General features: G+C 37.1%; 1 long non-coding RNA gene across 1 annotated transcript; it reads right to left on the bottom strand.

The window, feature by feature from the left end:
• Positions 1-14,221: 14,221 nt before the first annotated feature.
• Positions 14,222-19,060, bottom strand: LOC116963186. Its single transcript, XR_004408010.2, has 3 exons — positions 18,935-19,060; positions 15,172-15,176; positions 14,222-14,234 (listed from the first exon to the last, which is right to left on the bottom strand). It is a non-coding gene; the product is annotated as an uncharacterized LOC116963186 (long non-coding RNA).
• Positions 19,061-23,061: the final 4,001 nt, after the last annotated feature.

The following is a 23,061-nucleotide window of genomic DNA, read 5'->3' as shown; positions in this document are numbered from 1 at the left end:
GCTCATCGGTCTTTCAGACAAACAGTGACCTAAAGGATTGAGGAAAAGTTGCCTTAAAACCAACATTGTTTACAGACTATCTGTCTTCCCCTTTCACATTTTGTTTTGTTTCCTATGGTTATATATATGTTCTGAACAACTAGACATTAACTAGACATTGTATTCCAAAAATAATAATAACCTAGAATACATTTTAAATTTTTTTTTTCACTTTGGTTTCAGTGTTTTTTTTCAGATGTATATTTTGTCTGTACTCATGTCTATACAGAACAGTTGCTATTTTTTCTTAGGCTTTTTTGCTGCCACAACACATGTTAAAATGCATGTCCAAAAATTTGCTTTGGCTTAGAGTTCAGCAAGCACTATGAGTCCAAAAGTGCTGAGGTTTAGACTTATTTTAAATACATCAGATTTACTGTGCATGGATAATGCATCTGTGCGACATATGCTCACTTAGACTTAGGTCATGGATGAAAAAGTGAAGTTGTTATTTGTTTGGGATCCCTTGAATTTCTGAGCAAATCAGCCAAATGACTGTTTCCTGCACAGACAAGTGGAAAGGGGGAATATATACTGGAAGCTCTCCTCAAGATGTTATCAGGAGATACTTGCAAGGAATAGAAGCTTTGTTTTCTTGAAGTCACATTTATGGCTGCCTGGCGTTGCCTCTGTTGCAAAGTAGCTGTAAGAAAAGATAAAGAGTTAGGTCACCCTAAGGGGAAAGAAAAACAACATAAACCTTCCGTTTTCAGGTCAGTATAAAGAAAATATTAAGACCAGAGGCATGGTTCTTAATACCTCTTAATAGGTCTTAATAATAGTAGATGTTAAAAGTTCTTTCCAGTATGGATACAAATACAAACATGTATGTGAATATTAAGAAGGTCATATTACAGATGTGAAGAATGCAGTCTTCAACACATATTAATTTATCATAAAGTATATTTAATAGTTACAATAGAGGTGTTGAGACAGTTTCAAGGAATTTGGGGAGTAATAACAAAACTATGAAATGCAAAGGCTGGGACCCAGAATATGTAAAGTACAAACTCTGAAAGGCAGATTCATAGTTTCAATATTCCTGTACTCTTTTCCTCTATGCTATTTTCTAAATGACACATATAATAAGAAATTGCTGTGATCTGAGGTGATATCTCTATACATAAAATAGTTAAGAGGTCTATAACTGCAAGTTAGAAATATACTCTGAAAGATAAGAGTGTAAATCTAGATGTCTATGGTCACTTAATCAACAATAATATCTTTTTTAAAAATAAGTGGAAACAATTTTTATTCAAGATACCTATTCAGAGTTAAGATGATCATTAAACCCCTCACACATGAATGTATAGTATCAATACAAACACTAATGGAAAAAAATCAGAACACTTCTGTTAAGGAAGAATTGCTAATTAAAAAGGATGTATTTTTCTAGTTGCAAAAACAAATGCATGTTATCAGAGCATATACTAAGTCTACTCAAAAGGTACTTTTAATTTAGAAATATTGTATTTTATAAATCTACTAAGGTCTTATAATTTGAGCAAACAGTGGTTTAAATATCCTATAGAATATATTAAGCTGCATTTATTTCATATTTACGTTCATTGGTGGTTCATTTTTTTCCCTTGAAATGCCTGAGTTTAAACACAAAAACCATACAAACTAATCTTTACTGATCTTAAATTTTTGTTTAATAGTTTCTAAATTTTGTTATTTAACGAAAAACCTTTTTCATTACTAATGGTTTATGTCCAAGTAATCTCACACTACAAGTGGTTAAAACAATATTGAAAAAGAATTCTGTGAGCATAGGGCTCATATTACTGCAGAATTAGCATAATCTAGTCATTTCAGCCATTTCTTACAAAATTGATAACGACAATCAGAGGACAAAATAAGTTGAAAAAAAATATCCATGGCATGTATAATAACTCCTGAAGTTTGAATAACATTTTTAATATTTGTAAAGAGTTGATCATCTTTTTAAAGCACTGTGAGGTAGATTTAAATTTCAGCTATTAGAAACTCATAAAACAAAAGTGTTGCCTTAGGAAACAGACTGACTAAAAGAAACAAAAAGAGAAATCAGCAGTCAATTGAAAGATGTTCTGAGAATTTCCAATTAAAAGAATTAAAACAATTAGAGGTATGATACAAGGTATTAAATACGGTTAAATACGGTGAAATGAGCTGAAGACGTTAAGATGAATTTGTAAATTACTAGAACAATAAAGGAAAAAAGGCATTTTGTTTTCCCTGTTTACAGAAAAAATGGGCTATAAACACTGTCTCATTCCAGCTCTTCCTCCACATACCAAATATCACAGTTATATTCACCTCTGCACCTAACATAGATGAAAAACACAGAAGCATTACAGCACAGCACAGAAGATTGAGGAATTTTTCAGTTCAGTACTTGAATCTTAGAGTAAGTAACTGTAAATACATCAACTCAGACTAAGTAAATTCTAAACTGTTGTTAAAGAATTAAATGCAACCCCTCTCTGTAATTACTTGAATGTCTAGGAGCACTTAACTGTAATTTAAACAACCTGATATTTTAGATACTTGCAGCTTCTTCTGTTAAAAAAATTTTCAGTTCAGATATTCCTGAAGACAAAGTATTACCTATTTATTGTACCAAGGGAGAAATTGGACATAAAACTTGTTTTAGATAATTTATAGTAGTTGATATGCACGTATCAAGACTATTCCTTTTTTGACTATTCCTTTCCTCCATCTCGAAACTTTTACACAGTACAAATATATACACTATTTATCTTGTTCTGATTTTCACATTTGACATTTTCTACTACTAAATCTATTATGGCTTCCTTTGGGATAGACCTAGTCTCAAAGTGCAACTTCTTTGAAAAGATCTTTATAAAGAAAAAAGTCCATAGCGGTTGTAATTGAGCTTGCTACTGTTCATTGTTTACATGCTCTTTTTTTAAATCAGTGTAATAATCACAGTTAATAAATGTGATAGCAAACTTAAATGAAATAAACCATGTTTCCCATGATTCGGGTAAGTTTACAAACACCAGAAGAATGATAAAATAAATAAATTCTAAAATTTGTCCCATTATTTGTTAACTAGATTAATTTTTTAGTAAGTTTAAACTGAAGTCTCCTGTTTAGGAATTTAAAATACTTTTTTTTTTTTTTTTTTACCATACGCTTGAAAAAAATATTAAAAACCTTAAAATTAAAAATATATAATAACACAGATTTCCAATCAGTTCTCCAATAGTCTCTGATGATAATGTCTGAAACAAAACATAAGGTCTTACTTAAGTATACTCTACATGATATTTCCTTTTAATTGATGCTACTGTTTTCATGCTTAAGTTTTGGATGGGTTTTTTTTGACTGTTAGGCCATCAGTTTGTTCATATATTACAGAAGATATTATTTTGTTCACTTCAGAGTGTAAAGTCTGATAGCTTGATGGGTATATGTGCGTAAATACTTAAAAAATAAAAGAATTTTTACAAAAAATATCAAGTATTTCAACTAGACAAGGAATCTTTACTTTTATTTTATTGTCACAGGAGGAAAAGATAGACAAATCTGAGCAGATGATCTGATTTTTTTAACCAGGAAAGTATGTGAAGCAATGCTTAAGTGAATGGTCTAATGACTGGTATATTAGGGAAGCTTAAGCAGGGAAAGTAATAATTTGGAATTGGCAATGCAGCATACTTACTTTGTGTCCCTATCAGAAAGATGTCACTACCAGAAAGATATGTTGAATATTGTATAAACTGGCTGTGTTTAGGACAAATAACTTCAACCTTTAAATTAACATCTTATTTTGTTTCTTGACACCTCAGTTATAACTTATTCATTAAAGTTAGCTGTCAGAAGTTTGAAGAGGACTGACATTGCCTTCATTTGTGTTAACAGAAGAAATATGTGAGCTACTGGTTTCTGTCTTCTTTTGTTTCATAGGAAAATGTGATCATTAGCACCTGGTAAAGTAGGCAAAACCTGGCCCTGACTGTCTTGTCTCCTGTTAGTCCTCTGGTAGCCTATGGTTAGTGTTCATGGTGATCCACCCATACACTGCTCTTGTCCCCTGGGAATCTCTGAATGAAGGTAAAATTGAAAAAGAAGGTATGATCCAAAGCTCATTTAGTTTTGATGTTTAAAAGAAATAAATAAATTTTATCACAAAATAATCCTGTCAGTTAGAAGTAAAACAAAGAAATAGTCCAGTAGTGAGCAGCCCTGTTTTCAGTTTCTTTTGGAGTTTTTTTTTTTTTTTTTTTCTCTTAACTGTGTGCTAGCCTGCATGTAACTTTGGGCAGCTGTACTTTATGCCTTTTACTGCTGGTATTTTCCTTTTGCATAGCTAAGTAGACAAGGATTGAGCAAGTGTAAAAGGAGACAACAACCCACAAAGCCTTCCTTCTGCATACCTGTGCTAACATCCTGGATTACAACTGTTATTTGTAAACACTCCCACAGGCCATTCACAAGTGACTAAAAAAGAGGAAAAGGTGCTCAGACAAGTGAGGGAGAGTATGTACTGCAGTCACTGTTTTAAATATAGAATAGCATCACTTGAGGTGACTGAAAGTATCACCATTTCACAATATTCTCAACTTTGTGTTAGGTCCTAAAGCTAAAAGATATATACGTGATGAAGCATGCCCAGGGTTGAACTTGTCTGCAAGATTGCGACAGCCTGGCTCAATAAAGTCAAACAGAAGCAAATTGGCAAACTGGTGTTGTGTCAGCAAAGTCACCATTTGTTTCAATGTAAGACATTTTCTTTTGGGCATCTGTTAAGCATTAATTATGTTAACTTGGATCAAAAAATATTCCCTGTCATTTACCTCATCATTCCAAAATTCTGTAATTGCTGCAGAGAAATTGTTTTATTGAGTCCTCCAAATCTTTTTTGTAAGACTGTTAAATATATGTTTATAAGGACAAACATAAAAAATAATAAAGAAAAATAAAGAAATAATATTGCTGCATGAATTATGATAAAATCTCTAATTGCAAACTTCGTCTCTTTCAATACAGAGAGGAGAATATGGTCACAAGGCTCTTTTCAATGTGAATTAGAACTTTTTGTTGAAAATTTCAAGTCTTCATTTGAAAGCAAGTATTTGACTTCTGTCACTAGTTGCCATAGTACACACAGCCTTGAGAAACACCAAGAATGTTTTCACAACACTAAGAAGCACTGTAGTCTGTATCCTTATTTGGGTATTTGTAATTCAAGCCTAGAAAAATACACATGCACATGCAGGTGAAGAGAATTGGGAGCAAGGAAGGGGCACAAGACATCACATACTGATTATTCATTTTGGATATTTTATGTCCTTCAGCCATAGATTTCCAGTTGTAATTTCCTAAATTTTAAAGAAAATACAACCAGCATAGTCTATCAGTGGGAATGACATATCTGCCACCTTAAATAATTGCATTTTCTTACACAAGTCAAAGTCCTCGTTTCTGTGGGCTGAAATTGGAAAAGTATGGATCAGGCATATTTGTTAGTTTTAGGTTTCACATGTATTTGCTGAAAGGAAATAATGCAAGTCAGTAAAAAATCTGGAAAGCATATCCTCCCTTTCAGGTTTCAGGGAAAAGAGTATCTAACAGAAAATTTCTTTAAGGCTAAAATTTCTTTTCTCGCAGTTGTCTAATCTTCCATCTCTGTTTCAGTCCTCAGCCTAACCTCTTCTCCAGCCAGAGCTGCCCTCTGATTTTTCATTCAATTTCCTCTCCTTCCCACTTCATAATTCTCATATTACAGTTCTCTTCTGCTCCTCATACAGTGCTTCACTGGAGGTGGACTCCAGATTTGACTTGAAACGGGAGTGCAGGAGGTTTTCAACAAGGTTGTTGCACATGGTGTTATGGGTTTACAGTACTTTCGTTTTTTTCGCCTCTTCTCAATGGCAAGGAAGTGTATACATCACCTGTTATTCCATCAGAAATGGTAGAATTGTTTGTGGTGAAACCAATAATACTGACAAATATTGTGATAAAGATAATTTTTACCATATTTTTTTAAAGCTTTACTATATCAGGCCAAAAAAGATCAGGCCAACCCAGGCCATACAACACTAAGATCTGTTCCAGATCAGCAAAGCCTTTTTTATTCAATTTAGTCCCATGTTAGAAATAATAATCATATTTTACACTATGCATTTCTAATTTCAATGTTCATGCCATATAATTATTCTGTATAATCAAACCTAACTAGTGGTTTGTTACACTGAGTTATTGAATGAGTATTCTGTCAGTGAAGCTAGTATTTAACTATTTATTTGAGAAATGTGCAGACCCCTAATTGTAGAAATTTGCTAAATGTGTAATTAGAATGTGTACGTGTCTTTAGCATTTATGAAGAATGACAGCAAAAGAAATAACACACATGAAGCAACAAAAGGGAATCCTGAAAGTGAATGGCACACCGACAAGTTACTGTTTACCATTTTGACCAGAATATGAAGTCTGGTCTACTTCCAGTCTGATTATAAATAAGATACTAAGTCCAGAGGCAGTTTCCACAGAATCTGCTCTTTCCAGGCAGCAATGTTCTGCCTCATTTGGTTATTTTATTTAATTTTTAACCTAATTTAATTTTATTATTTTATTTTATTTTCCCAAGTCAAGCAATATTCAGAAAGTCTCTGCCTTATTAATTTGATCTCCTGGGGTGGTTGGTGTGGTTTTGATGTGATTTCACATCACCACTTGTTTATTTTTAACTACTGTGACAGAAAAATATTTTAAGTCCACCTATAATGCTATTTTGAAACTGCTATAGAATACCACATTACCATGCTTAAAGAAGCAGAACATCAGTTATCAAGTACATATAGTAAAATATTTCTCAAATGTGCAATTTTTAAAATACATAAAATAATGCCACCATTACAGTATTTGCAACAGGCAGAAAAATAAATCCTTATGCTAAACATAGTAATCATAGTCCTTCAGTTCAAATGTCAGGATAATGAGAATCTGTTTTAGTTCGTAATTTTTTTTGTAAAATAATAACAATAAAAATATAAAATGTATTTTCTCTGATTTTCTAAATTGCTTCAGAATTCTTAGACTATACACAGATGTCTTCTGGATCTGGAGACATTGCAAGGAGAGGCAAAAACCTGAGAGATGAGTTGGAGAGAGAAAGTTTTAACAAATTCAGTGGACATAGTTATTTGCTAAAGGAACATCTGTTGACATTTTTAGAATCCATATGTGAAAACACAAGAAAAACAATTGGAAACAAACTGTTAAAACTCAAAATAAACCTGTTTTCTGTTATGTTAATGTTTTGTAGATTAGCATGGAATTTGACACATTCTTTTTCTACAAAAGACATTTTATAGAGAAAAATATTTTAGTTTTCCAGATAAAAATTCACATGGCAACAATGTTGCTAATTAACAGTCAGCCATGTCCTCTTTTTTTAATGTGTTTCTAATCCTTTTTTTCTAAGTGAGCTTCATTTAAGAAAACTGGTGGCATTCTTTCTTTCAACAGGAAAAAAAAAAATGTTGTATTAATCATTACAGTAACTCAGTATTTTGCTTTGGCCAGAGATCTAGACTCCTCTAGATTGCTTCCTACAGATAGCTCCATAAATACTGCTACACAGCTTCTATGGGAAACCTTAACACACCCTGACTGTACATAGACAAGGTAGCTACTTTCTTTCAATATACTGAATACAGGGATATTGCAGTGGCTTCTATCCTATAGATAACCTGTTCCTTGTTAAGACATAGTGGGGTGCTTATGCTTAGTTTCCCAGAGTGACAGGAATATAAAGAGGTGTGGAAGAATGAGCCCAAGGGGCAAACTTACTATATTCTGTTGGGAGATAGAAGGCATCAGGTACTGCCAGTGCTTCAGGATATGGGCATTTCTGCAGGAGTCTTCACCCTGATCTCCCAGTTACTTTTAATTATTCACCAGCGTGAAATGAGTATGTAATAGCTATAGAATATTAACATTACGATTTGTTCCTAACTTTTTCCCCATGGATAATATGAAATACAGTGCTATATGTAAAAAGGATGTTTATATCCAATATAAACTGGAATTTGTGCTCTGTAACACTGGTTTTATACTATATAATTGCCTGTATTAACAGTCCTGCCACAGAACAGGAAATGAACAGCCAAATGCTGAAGTACCTTGCTAGGGTAGAACAGATGTATTTGTGTTCAGCAGTGCCTTCTCTTGCAGAGATACAGTGGTTAATATTAGCTCTCTTTAGGAGGCAGTGTGAGCTATTGTCAAGCTATCAATTATTTATCAGTGGAATAAGCACTAAAGGATTATCCTCTCTGTAAACAGTGCACGCATGTTACTTTAGCTACCTTAAAAAAACACTTGTCTAATTTGTTTTATTAGTACATAGAGCCAAAATCACACTGGAAGGTACCACATGGGCTGATCCAGGAAACAAGGCAGAACAGGCAAGGTCTGTTATAGCAACATACTATATAACTGTGATAGTAGACCTCTGTGGAAATTTTAAATTGTTATTGCAAAGAAGACATAAGATGAATTCACAGGAACATCTTCGTTAAAGTTTATCATCTATTAATATCATGTGAATTTGATGATATCTGTAGCATACAGAGAAAGTTTGCAGAAAAATTATTCTGAGAATATTATAAGGAGATATTTGTCTTTGCGGTGGGCAAAATATAATAAAAATTTAGTTGTACAAACATATCCCTCTCTGAAAACTATCAATGAGCCTAGGGTTTGTTTGAATATTCATTCCTTTTTTACATGTAAGGGAATATTTTTGCACAGACTCCTTTACTCAATCCTTTGTCTTAGCAAATAGCAATCACTGGATTCCCACCAAATCTCACCACCAACAGTAATCTTTCTGCATTTCATATACCATGAGCAGAGCTACTCTGAGGTGTGTTGAGCTTCCCTGATGTCAGGAAGAGCTTGAAGTGCATTCATGTGGGTATCTTATGAAAGACAATAGTCACTGGCTCACACTTTTGCTAAACCTTAGATCAATTTGTTCAGCTTTGCAATAATGAACTCCTCATGTTTTCCTGAACGTGTATTATTGTTTTAAAAGTGTTTCATTTCTTCCTCAAATAAATGGTACAAGTGGATAAAATGCAGTATCTGCTTTGTTTTCTCTGATTCAGGAGGGCCAAACCTGACAGACAACCTCTGCTGCCTTTTGGGTGTATATGAGGGCATACATATCTGTATATCCTTTTCCTTTTTATAAAAAGGACATCACAGATCAATACTGGTTTTATTATCCTAGGACATGCATAAGAAAGAATTGAAGCTTCCCTAGATAGGCAACACTAATTCAGCATTCTCTTTTATTCAGTAATGATTTCATGTGTTTTCTGAGTTTATAAAAACTTGATTCATGACCCAAGTTCAGCCCACATAATAATTTAGGCATGATATTAACTGTTTTTGAGGAACACAATTATGAGTTAGGTGACTGGTATTAATAAGTTAGAAGCAACCAACTTTGGTGTTTAACTGTGATATAGGCATTAGTGCTGTAAATCAGATGTGGCCTAGTTCTTTCCAAACAGCTTTTTAGTAGCAGGCTCTCATTCCTATATAACTTTGGACAACAAATTGTTTAGTTAGCAACTCTAAAAGTTCATACTTTTACAGTAAAAATGAAAAAAAAAAACAAAAACCAACAAACAAAAATTAAAACATGAAGTTAAGAAAAGTGCTTGTATTAACCCTTACAGCTAAGAAAAAAGCCAAGTTCTCTGAAACAAACTGATAGAAAGAGAAGTAATAAGGTGTTGTTACATTCATCAAATAAGAATATGAATTCTGGTAACGTCTTAGCAAGATATATTTTACCTCAGCAAACAAGAATAGTAGTGTAAGATGTCTGTACCGTCTGGAAAACTGCTAATGTCTGGACCATCATGTTGAACTGATTTATTCAGATGCCATAGTATGGAAACAGAAACAAAATGGAACAAGTACAGTCGTGAAGGTGAAGATCAAAATATGTATATCTGACTATTTTTAAGACTTAATTTTCAGGTGAAATCCAGAGACTAACACCTTAAATTTTCACTGATCTTTAACATTGTTAATAAAGAATGTGAACTCTACTGCTTAAAATCTATACATCTGAAGTTCATAAACATCTTGGATACTTCCTGTCTTTGTGATCTGAAGTGGTGGGCTAATCATGATTCAGTGTTAAATATTCACTGAAGGGAACAACACAGAACTTCATATTGTTCAAAAGAAAAAGGTTTGTATTCAAGTTAGATACTTAGAACTTGTACACACAATGGATAAACTTTAACCACATACCAGGCAGGTCCACAGTACCAGATAGGATCACATCAGGAAGTTAGTGATTAATGATCTTGGGTAATTTAGAGCCAAGTTCATTGCAAACTCAATAAATCTTAAAGCCAGGGGCATCTTATCTAACATTGATAAAATGGAGAGGGAAAATTGGTGGGCTATTGGCAGGAAGTTTGAGAACACACCATGAATGAGTAAAATTCAGGAAAACTATTTGGCAATATTTAGATTATAGTCCTGTAATAACTAAGAATAGTTTTGGACAGTGGAAAATGCATATAGTCTGAGAGAGCAAAAACAGAGAATAATGTTACAGATATTGAAGTACTAGTGTTGATTTCAAAGCCTTAGAAATTTTATTAATTTGTCACATGTATAAGAGAACTGGCTACAAATCAAAAAAAGGCCAAACCAAACATAAAGCCTAAACTAAGAGACAGTGCAAAATCCGTTTGAGTTTAAGCAGCGTTTATTCCCTCCAGTACTATGAAAGATCTTCCTAAGTCATTTCTCGAAATTCACAGGATGAATTGAGGTCAAACCTAGAGTTGGAACCCTGAATATCTCAGATGTAGGACCTGTGCTCTGACTACTAAGCTATTAACTTTCCTGAGAGCTGACAGCATAAGCCTTTCTAAAGAAAATTACCATAATTGAGGAAATCAAAATTACTAAATCACTTCTGACCACGGTCAGGTTTGGTTTTTAAAAACTACTGCAGCATCTAAAAAGCTATACTTTACTTTTTTTTTCCTTTTTTTTTTAACTGCAGTGATGTTTGAAATTTGACACAGGTAGCAAATTTTATTCTGCTACATAGTGGAATTTTTTTTCTATACCCACAGACCTATAAAATGAGGAAAATCATCATGTTTCACTATATCATGAATCTTCCACTTGTGTCATTTGCACTTTAGCTTAAAACCATAGAACGATAGAATGATAGAATGGCTTGGGCTGGAAGACACATGAAAGATCATCTAGTTCCAACCCCCCTGCCATGGGCAGGGACACCTTCCGCTACATCAGGTTGCTCCCAGCCCCGTCCAACCTGGCCTTGAACCCTTCCAGGGAGGGGGCAGCCACAGCTGCTCTGGGCAACCCGTGCCAGTGTCTCACCACCCTTACAGTAAAGAATTTCTTCCTTATATCTGATATAAACTTACCCTCTTTCAGTTTAAAACCATTATTCCTCATCCTAGCACTGCACTCCCTGATAAAGAGTCCCTCCTCATCTTTCCTGTAGGCCCTCTTTAAGTACTGGATGGTGGTTATAATGTCTCCCCAGAGCCTTCCATTCTCCAGGCTGAAAAACACCAACTCTCGGCCTGTTCTCATAAAGGAGGTGCTCCAGCCCCCTCGTCATCTTTGGGTCCTCCTCTGGATCTGCTCCAGCAGGTCCATGTCTTTCTTATTCTGTGGGCCCCAGAGCTGGATACAGTCCTCCAGGTGGGGTCTCATGTGAGCAGAGTGGAGGGGGAAGAATCACCTCCCTTAACCTGCTGGACACACTTCTCTTGATGTAGCCCAGGATGCGACTGGCTTTCTGGGCTGTGAGTGCACACTGCTGGCTCACAGTCAGCTTTCCACCCACTAACACGCCCGAGTACTTCTCCTCAGGGCTGCTCTCAATGCACTCATTGCCCAGCCTGTATTTGTGCATGGAATTGCTCAGACCCATGTACAGCACCTTGCACTTGGCCCTGTTAAATTTCATGCCATCTAATCCAACAGCATCTGTTTGGTTAAAGTAGATAACTAGGTAAATCAAATTTTAACAAGCACTCTGGCTGTTAAACTTTATCTGCATCATGTGGTATGTTAGTCAAGTAAGAGTTCTGTATGCAATACAATCCAATGTTCCACATGCTACACAAAAATGATACCATAATGGATTAGATGTTATTCAAGTATCTCTACTAGATCAAGATGTTCTGACAATTCTGGATGTTGAGAGAATGCAACTGAAAAATGATTGACAAATGACCTATCTGTCTCTTAAATAACATGAAGTCCTCTTCATGTAAAGTGAAGAAGTACAAGTTAGGGTTAGGATTGGGTAGACAGAAGGAATCTCTTCTACCTTCTTATCCTTTAATGTGTTTTTGCATAAAAGCTTCTGTCTTAAATTAACCCTATTAATATATCTATTGATAATCTGAGTAATACAGTTTTTGTTATACAGATAAAATATGTATAGGGTTTTACAGGGCAGATTTGAAGATAATGCAGATTTTAGAGTCAGCATAGCCTTCCACAGTGCACTGGAGTAGAGTTGAATAGTACCAGGACTGGAACTGAAAGCACCTGCAAACCCATTGTATTGCATCTGTACTCCAGCACACACCATTCAGTTCCATAAACTGCTGCTTTGTTTATGTTTGGGTCCCTGTACCTGACAGAAACCTTTCCATATCTAAGAGCAGGATGAAAGCATTGTTCCAGTCTTAGAAGGTAAGTTTTTACAGTTGGAATACCCTTCTGTCCTCAGTTTACTGCTCAGTGCTAATCTTTGTCTGCTGCCAGGAAAATGTATGATGAAGAACACTTGTTTCTGTATTACGCAACAGCCCAGCTAATGGAGTTTTTTATAAACAAGTTATGAAGCTCTTTAAAGCGTATTTCCTGGTGGGGTACCCCCACGTGCGCGCGGAAACTCGCCCAGAGCCGGCAGCTGTCACGAGAGTGGCTGACGAGGCGTGGGCGGGGCCAGGAGTAACGGCGGCAGATTTAAATGAGGTTTAACCGCCATCAACCGTCACTCGCTGAGGCGGTCAGCTCCGGGGTAAGTACGTTCCGTGGCGGGGGTCGAGGGTCGATCGCGGCGTTCAAGGGGAGGTTTCCGGAGGCGGGAAAACCTCAGGGGAGCGCGGAGGCCCGCCGGGAGCCGGCAGCGCTCACGAGAGAGCGGCTGTCGGGGCGCTGGCGTGGCCTGGAGTCATGGCGGCCGCTCCCACAGCGGGGAGCGCCAGGCGGGGCGGTGATCAGAGCCGGCAGTCAGGGCGTGGCGCGGCAGTTTGCGCGGAAAGGCGCTCAGAGAGGGGGGTCTCTTCGAAGGAGGGGCATTCTACCGGCCGAGTGGAGAGGCTTAAAGTTCGCCTAACCCAGCAATGGGGCGCCGTTCTGTGACTATCCGCGCAGGTTGCGGGCACTTGCTTTACCTGACCGTCAAGGCAGAATGGGGGGCACTAGTTTGAGAGCAAAGGCTGCAGCTCTGGCTGAGGGGTCTACACCCTCTGTCCTGGTGATGACAGATGTCTCTACCCAGATGGATAAGCTGAAGGGAGCTGTTGCAGTGCAGGTCTCAGGCTGCGGGAAGTGTCTGGACGTTTCTTCTGGGGACTAGACAAACTGCAGACCTGCCCGTAAAAGCCGTGCCCAGGTGGAGGAGCTCCTGCAGTAGGTGGCTGAGCTGCAGGAGGCAGGGAGAAGGCTGTGTAATATTAGGTAGGCTGAGAATGAGTTACATAGCTGGTTCCAACTGGACCCACAGCCAAACTGCTGAAAACTACCCAGCCAACACATACGGAAGGGAGGGGGTCAAAAATGAAGAAGAATGGAAGCTTGCAATGGCAAGGACCTAGGGGTGGAAGAGACTTCCCCCAAAGCCTGAAGTGACCTTGCAGAATCATTTCACTGCTCTGCAGACTGAAGAGGAAAGACCTGTCACATCAGGAGAGGTGCTGGAGCTGAGTAAGGCAGCCCGATCTACTCCCTGTAGAACAACCAGTGCAACTAAGAAAAGGTGATAGGTGACACTCTTCTGAGAGGTATGGAGGCACCCGTCTTCTGATCTGACACTCTATAGAGGGGTGCACTGCTTGTGTTTTTTTTTTTTTTTTTTTTGTCAGGGTTGCCACCGAGAGACTGCTGAGCCTTGTAGAGCCTCTACAAGGCTCAGCAGTCTCTCGGTGGCCACTATTTGCTGCTGTCGTTTCATGTGAGCACCAAAGATACAGTCAGGAGCAGTGTGAGAAGTATCAAGATTTACTGAGCCTTGGGAGTGCCTGTAAGAGACTTGTGTGCAAATAGTTTTTTCACTAATTCTCCTTGTCAGAGGCTTGAAAGGGCCACTTGAATTTGGCAGATTGACTGTTGGTTATGAGACTCGTGCTACAACTGAGTGTTCCAGCTACTTAAACCATGGGACTTGCTTTGAGAAACCTGGTCTACTGGGGGCTGATGGGGTCCATCTGTCAGAGAAGAGGAAGAGCATCTTCGGTCATAGTCTTGCCAAGCTGGTGAGGAGGTCTTTATACTAAGGTTGCTGGGAAAGGGGAACCTCAATCCATCCGGCTCCTACCAGCTTGATGCCAGTATTGGCCATAGATGCCCAGAGCCTGGAGACAGGTCACAGGTCAGCAGGAGAGCACCTGAATAGCAGCACAAAGAAATTCCAGGCAGTCATCTTCATTGGGGGCCCGACTTCAATGACTCTGTGCAAATACATGTAGCACGGGGAATTGTCCCGATCCAGTGTTGGGGGAGGTTTTGATATGATCTCAGGAACAAGATTCAGACACAAACAAGGTCAAATGCTGTACACTAGAAACAGCTTTTTTTTTTTTTTTTTTATCAAAGGAGGTAGCAATATGATGGAATGGAAGGAAAAGGCAGTAGTCAAGCAAGCTGTCGGAATAGAGTTGCAAGGATAGTTACCACCATGAATCTCTTTGTGGATCATTCACCTCTGAAGCACGATCTTGCTACTCATCTCAACAACCCCTCTTATCCCTATTTGAGTCTGTGGTTTCCATAGCAATATGACACAAGAATGTGGGTCCTCTCCATTCCAGCATATGCACCAGAATGTCTTTCAGCTGTTGGTGAGGTATCTCTCACCAGCACTATCTCTGTGGCCTTTCAGGCAGGCAGTCTTTGAGACAGCACTCAAGACAAACAATTAATAGTTCAGTCTGACAGGAATTAACATGAGAAGCTAGAGATGTGTGCATGCCTGCAGGGATGTGATCTTATTGTCGTCATGAAGATATTGTGGGATGGCTCCTATAGCTGGACTGTTGGAATGGAAAGATACAGGCTTTTTAGGATGGACAGGCAGAGGACATGAGGAGCAGGTGTCACCCTCTATGTCAATGACCATCTGGAGTGTATAGAGCTCTGCCTGGGGATGGATGAGGAGCCAAGCAAGAGTTTATGGGTCAGGCTTAAAGGGAAAGAAGAAATGGGAGACATAGTGGGGGTCTGCTACAGGTCACCCAACCAGGAAGACTGAGCAGATGATGCCCTCTGTAGACAGATAGGGATAGCCTCGTGTTCACAAGCCCTGGCTCTCATGGGGAAACTTCAGCCACCCAGATATCTGTTGGAGGGACAACACAGCAGGACATAAGCAATCCAGGAGATTCCTGGAATGCACCGGTGGTAACTTCCTTCTCCAAGTGGTAGAGGAACCAACAAGGAGAGGTGCTATGCTGGACCTTGTTCTCACCAACAAGGAAGGGCTGGTGGGGAGTGTGAAGCTCAAGGGCAGTCTTGGCTGCAGTGACCATGAAATGGTGGAGTTCAAAATCCTTAGGGCAGCAAGGTAGGCGCACAGGAAGCTTGCTACCTTGGACTTCAGGAGACCAGACTTTGGCCACTTCAGGGATCTTCTTATCAGAGTAGCATGGGATAAAACCCTGTAGGGAAGAGAGGCCAAAGGAAGCAGGTTGCTATTCAGGGATCACCTCCAAGATAAAGAGCAATGCACCCCGGCAAAGAGGAAGTCAGGATAGAACTCCATGTTCTTGCAGAAGGTCTGCATGGATGAACAAGGAGCTTCTGGGCAAAGTCAAATACAAAAAGGAAGCCTACTGAACATAGAAGCAAGGACAGGTAGTCTCACCTCTTTACCCAGTAAGATCACACAGTTTTTATTTTTTAGGAAACAATTATCTACCTTTCATTTGCTACAAAGAACAATTAAAAAGTATTGTAATAAGTATGGGATTTTTTTTAAACAAAGTCACCAGAATTTCTAGTGTAGTGAATATTCAAAGCAGTCAGCTTTTGACTAAAGAACCCTAACAAAAGTATTCAACAATACGTGTAGTACTACCATTTATGAATAACTTAGACAAATGATTAGGTGAAAAATAGTTAAAATGGCTTATATTGGCACTCCCCTAGTTATCTAAAGATAACTAAATACTGCCTTTTAATGAAGACTTTTCAAAGTTTCCTTTTCTGAATATGAAATGAAAAGGATTACTTATCAACAAAACCTCATAATTTTATAAAGTTTGATTTTTTTTTTTGTTGTTTTTTTTTTTTTTACCTCAAATTTGTTTATTTTCCTCTGACCTTGTAAGAGCAGAAGTTATAATAAAGATTTATTGGGTTAAAGAAATACGAAATTTGCCTAGTGAATCTGAAACTTTCTACTAAGTTTAAGGTGATTTTACTAATTTTATCAAAGTGAATGATCACATTTTTAGATAAATAAAAACTTTTCTAAACTTTCAGAAATAATTTTATTCTATTTGTCCATGAAATTAAAAGGAAAGGTAATGGTATGGCTATGTTTTTCAAGTAACAGAAAATGGAAAGATCTGAATTCCAAGAATTTCTGTTAAAAGTATATGGTTTACAGTATGAAAAGAAACATTTTTTTTTTTTTACTGAATTGATACATTCATCAGTTCTTTAGTTGGAATCATCAGTAGTTTATCTGGGGAGATGAGTTGTGAAATAGTTTTATCACATTTTTAGGCAACTTGTACAACAGTGGAAAACAAAGTTTCAAAGAAAGAGCCTACTATTTCATTAGATTTTGTTTGATTTCTGTCAGAATGTATATGTAAGCTATAAAATTATCTTTGAAGAGAACGTCTGGAAGCATTGTACTTACACGTTCAAACTGCTGGAACTTCACCATACATCTTCCACTACTTTATATAGACTTCTGCACTGTAGCTTCACTTTCTTGATCTGTATTGAAGTATTGTATCCAATACAATCCAACTCTGGTTTCTGTACTGAATATAACCCTAGGGAATAATAACTAATTTTTTAGACAGAACAAATGTTTTTATTAGGATTAATCTATTTTTTACATCACAGGGCTCTTATGCTATGTGTAGTTTGGAAAGCGATATAGCTAATCCCCATTAGTTGTGTATTTTAAAAAATTACTCTTTCAGAAAATTAAAACTGAAATGAGTGCATATTTTTGGAAGATCAAGTAATGTAAACCCGTTCTCTGAGGATCAAGTAAACCCACTTCAGCTTGGATGAAATTATTTCCCTGCTGAGGAAATAGGTCTTCCTTTTCCTTTGTTCCTATGATGGTTGTGTTGTAAAATATTTAAGCTCCAATAGTTTGCTGAAGTATTTGAACAAAAAATTAATTTACCATCTGCAGAGCTGTGTCTACTCCAATCAATGTAAAATATAGCTAGTTTCATTGAATTGGATGTCATTTGTATCTAATCCACACAGATATGGAATCCATCCATATGTTTCTTAGTGTAACAGTGCTATTAACACTAGTTTGATACCAGTTTCCTAGAGTAATCTAGAAGCAGTTTGTAGACAAAAATTGTTCTACTTAAAGGGAATGTGTTTGAGGTCATATCAGTCCCAGATGTTGGAATAACATAAGAGCTAGGTGACGTTGCAATAAAATTAAACTTTCTGGCTATAAGCCAATGGCAAGAGTGTACCCTGATGTAAAGAAAACACTTTGGTACCATTTTACTTTCATCACCTGTATATACCCTCTTTAGGCACAATTTCACTGATTCAGTATGTTCAACTACATGACCAGAACTACATGTAGTTCAAGAGACACAGTGTAAAAGGAGGCTACAAGAAATGTGCTAAAACAGATAAGCGCTTGCTGCTGTCTGTAGTGGAGGAGGATGTTTGGTATCTCACCTAGAAGCTCCAATCTTAGAGGACTAAACTGTAAGCTCGGTAGCCCTTAGGAGCTCTGTTAATCCTATTTGGTAGTCCTTCATTAATTGACTAAATCCTGACTCTTACTTTAGAAGTGAAGAAATACAGAAATAGAGAATATCTCCCAGCTGTTGCTCATCAGATATCTACCACTACCACTTATCCAGTTGTCCTGGTTTTGCTGGGATCAAGTTAATTTTCTCCCTAGTAGCTGGTATAGTGCTGTATTCTGGATTTAGGATGAGAATAATGTTGATAACACACTGATCTTTTAGTTGTTGCTAAACAGTGTTTACACTAAGATAAGGACTTTTCAGCTTCTCGAACAACCCCACCAGTGAGTAGGCTTGGGTGCACAAGCTGAGAGGAGGCACAGCCAGAAATTCTGACCCAAACTGGCCAAAGGGATATCCCATACCATGTGATGACATGCTCAGTATATAAATTAGGGGGAAAGCTGCTCAGGGACCACTGCTCAGGAAATGGCTGGACATTGGTCAGCAGATGGTGAGCAACTACATTGTGCATAGCTTGCTTTGTATAGTAGTGTTGTTATTATTTCCCCATCTTTTTCTGTCCTACTAAACTGTCTTTTGTTGGGGAATGGCTCAGAGATAAGGGTCCTGTGCCTTTAGCCAGTAGATTGTAAGCCTGCATGACTAAGTTGTGCCTTGTCATGTATTAAGAAAATCTTTGAATGAACGTTAGCGCGGGCTCTGATCATACAGTTGCTCGGTGGGCTCAGGACCCTTGTCTCTGAGCCATTCTCCAACAATTCCCCCTTTTTCTTTTTGTATGATCAGAGCCCGCGCTAACGTTCATTCAAAGATTTTCTTAATACATGACAAGGCACAACTTAGTCATGCAGGCTTACAATCTACTGGCTAAAGGCACAGGACCCTTATCTCTGAGCCATTCCCCAACAATCTTTATCTCAACCCATGAATTTTATTTTTATTTTTTCCCCAATTGTCTCCCCCATACAACAGTTGGGAGGAGTGAGCAAGCAGCTGTGATGTTTAGCTGCCTGCTGGATTCAACCACAACACCAATGTTAAATGAGTCTTAAGAATTACAGTACACCATACTAAAAGAAGCTTAATTGTGTAGAGCCACGTGTTTAATTGGTAAAAAAAGATTCAAATCTTTATTAAAGATTCAAATCTTTATTCTATTTTAAGTAGTTTGACTTTTGTATGGCAGTGGGGTTGGAACTAGGTGATCTTTAAGGTCCCTTCCAACCCAGACCATTCTACAATTTTCTGTAGAGCGTTGTACCCAGTCCCACTGAATTGTAGGTGCAATTTTTTTAAAGTTCTGCATTGTCTGACATGATAAAAGCAATAAAAACTATAAGGATAATTTAATTTCTAGACTACTACTTAAATAATTGGGAATTTAAATTTCTGATTCAAATATTTGTATAATTCTTGTTCCCTACAGATGTATAACTCTTGTCCCATTCACTTAGCAAAAATTAATTCAGTCTTGAACACACACACACACACAGAAAAAAATTTGACTGAAATAGGAGGAGGGATTGAGAATTTCTACCATTTAGCTTAGTTTTATGAAAACTGTGGTGACAACTAGAAGAATTGCTGTCAGTTAACTCAATGAGGAAGAAGGAATGATGGAGAGACCTAAGGAATTTTGCTAGGATAAGATCTAATGATGGTCATAAGGAAATTAAAGACAAAAATAAAAATTTTAGATGTTATTAGAGAGTGAGTGTGATGTTGATGTCTGCACATGTATTTTGGTGCACTTATTAAATGTGTACTTACCTGGAATATTAAGCAACTACATTCAGTCATCCAAAAGACTTTTAGTGCTACGATCCTACTTAAATGATTTTGAATTTTAAGCACTGAAAAGTATGATTTTCATGTGCATTCCTGCCCCTAGCAGTTCTTTGAAATGGGATTTTAGCAATTCAGTTGCATACATGCAGAGAGCTGGCTCCTTACTGAAGAACATGCTAGGAATCTTGAATTTTGAGGGTGTTATCTCCTAAAGAATCTGGAGAATATGATCAATTCTAATGCATCTGGAAACTAAGTATAGTCTCTGACGGGATCTTTGTCCTTACTGTATTTTGATACTATTGCATATAGACCAGTTATGTTCCTGCTGACCCTATTACTTTAACAATGACATTAACCCATTCAGTTCCAACAATCCATTTTGTCAGAGAAACTTCACTGCTTTATAATCTTATATATGAAACAAATCTATTATGTTTTAAAATTATCTTACTTTCAGAATATTTAATTTGGAATGAACAGAAGTGAATTACACATCACTGTATTCCTTAAAATTATGTTAATCTGACATACTCGTGCCTTTGATAGCAAAAGTATATTGTTAATTTTGAGATGATTTTTCAGGTCTAAAAAATAGTCCTCTACATCACCAACAAAATGCATAAAGTACTCATTGATTTGCATGAAGACAAATTAAACAAGTCTGCATATTTCTATATATACATGCTTCTAAGCCAATGATGTGTTTGCTCCTAGAGCCCTAAATTCCTGCCCAGTTCCTAGTTGAGGATATCTGCGGACCTGCTTGTAAACCTTCACTATGTAATAGTTCTGTTACGTTTCTGTGTCATATCATCATCCCTTATTATTGACCATAGTCTTGTCCATCCAACAGTTGTGATGAGTGATAAGTGCTTTGATAAGGTGTTATCCTCCTCTGAGTCTTGTATTTTCTTTGATGGAAATGACACAGTGCATGGTTCTCAGTTACTTGCAATAAGCTTTTCAGGTCTGAATTTAGTATCCAGTTTCCCTTTCAGGGTTGCATTACCTGAACGTTGCCTTAGCCAAAACAGGGATGCCAGAAAACAGCCACATAAGCACAAATTAATTCTACTGAATACATACTTTCAGTTTTGAAAATGAAGAAAGCAAACTTGTTTGTAGAGATCCTAGATTTCCTTGCTTGATTCCACAATTCTTCTACTCTCTTTAGAGTAGCTAGAAAAATTTGTTTTGTCTAATTCAGTGTTTTTGTTTTTGTTTTTTTTGTTTTTTTTTTTTTTTTTTTTTTTTCCCAGATATGACAATCCAGTGAGAAGCAGAGGTGCCTTTTGCTTTCTTTGGCTCAAATCTGGAAGTGTACAGTGAAATCTTCAGAAGATGCCTTTTGGCCTACCCTGCTTTGTAAACAGGCTACCCATGTAGTGCTCTTTGTTATAAAACAGTAAGATCTGTTTTCAGTTTTACTTTGTGAAGTGAAAAGTTTACCAGTGTACTGCTTCTACTGTTGATCTCTGCTAATGGGCAGTATATGTGTAGGTAATAAGCTTTTTCACATAGGTTGCAAGTCTGGTATGTCAGTTTCTACTATTATCTTCATAAAAAATGCTTCATTTTATGAGATCATGAGCACAGTGCAAGCATCTCGGCTTCAGAAATATTTAGCTATATCGCATTCTGCTCATTCGGCTGGGGTGTGGGATATAACAATTAATTGTGCCTCTTCCTTCTCTTCTGGACAGGACTAATTTGCTTACCAGTGCTCTGTGTTCTTGTCCTTAAGTTCACATTTTCTCTCAGACAATAACACTCTTCTTTTGGAAGAATAAATAAGACTCCCTAATGTATATTGAATGGCTGCACAAGGAAAAAGAATTATCCTACTCTACTGTAACAATGCAGAATTGTTATTTCCTTTCATATGCTTCCTTTACTGATGCCTATGTTTGTAGAATTCTCCCCTATTTCAGTTATTTATTGTAAAGTTATCATAGAAATACTTTTTAAACTTCATTGGAATGCCTCTGATCAATAGCATGTGGTTTTCAGCCAGGTGGCTTGAAAATATTTCAGAATTGAGGCTTGTTTAGGAAATATCTTAAAACATGCAAGTTCTTGTTGCTAGCTGCATAATTTAGATGAGAAACTAGATTTGGATTGTGTTCATAATCAGGATTTTTCAACTCAAATAATGTTCTTATGTGTATTTGAGCTTCTACAAGAACAGGAAATTGTGGTTTTGTTTTTTTTTTTTTTTTTTTTTTAACTTTATATGCGTATCAAAAAACAGAAAAGCCAGAATAGATCAGTGTTGGAGAAGGAAGGGGGTCAAAATAAGCAACTCGTCTACAGCCAGATTTACTGGTCTGTTACAGTGAACTTGAAGCCCATGTCTATTGTTATACAAATACTTTAGATTACTAGACCTGTACTAACCTTTCTGTTATGTTGAAGTGTTCCTCTCTAAACTTCAGTGTTGCTTTGCAAATGTAGGCATGCACAGAGAAGATGTGCACGAACATTCTACTCTTAGTGTGGACACTGCAAAATCGGCCCTTCTGTGACTTGTTGCTGAGGCAAAGAAGTTCATATGCAACTATCCCAAGTTATGGGTTTTCTGGAAAAGCAATCTCATGCATGATGGAGTTCTAATCACAATACCCAGTTTTGAGCCCTTTGTGTTTGGATCAGGAGTGATCTAACTGCTGATTTCTATTGCAAGACTTGATATTATCTGACTAATTGGCAAAATTTTGCAAAAAAAAATTACAGATGTAGCAATATGTCTGTTTAGCTCTTGTTCAGGGTCTTTTCCAAGGCTTTACTTAAAAATCATACTCTTTATTGTATATTGAAGTTTGGTTTTGAAAAGTGTTTTTATCAAGAGGCATCTCTGAGATTAGACCTGACAACAGTAAGAAAAAAACACAGCACACATACAATAATTTCTGAAAGTAGTAATGGCAGGTTTCTGGCACAATGGGTTTTAGGGCTGAATTGTTTACATTTTCTTAAGAATTCCATTTGTGTCTTTCCAAGTTGGTCTCAGTGAAGAGATGAC

The sequence above is a fragment of the Tyto alba genome, unplaced genomic scaffold (assembly GCF_018691265.1).
Source record: "Tyto alba isolate M040663 unplaced genomic scaffold, T.alba_DEE_v4.0 Super-Scaffold_6, whole genome shotgun sequence".
Taxonomy (NCBI): Eukaryota; Metazoa; Chordata; class Aves; order Strigiformes; family Tytonidae; genus Tyto; species Tyto alba.
The sequence above is the reverse complement of the archived record's forward strand: the minus strand, read 5'-3'. Positions and strand labels throughout refer to the sequence as shown.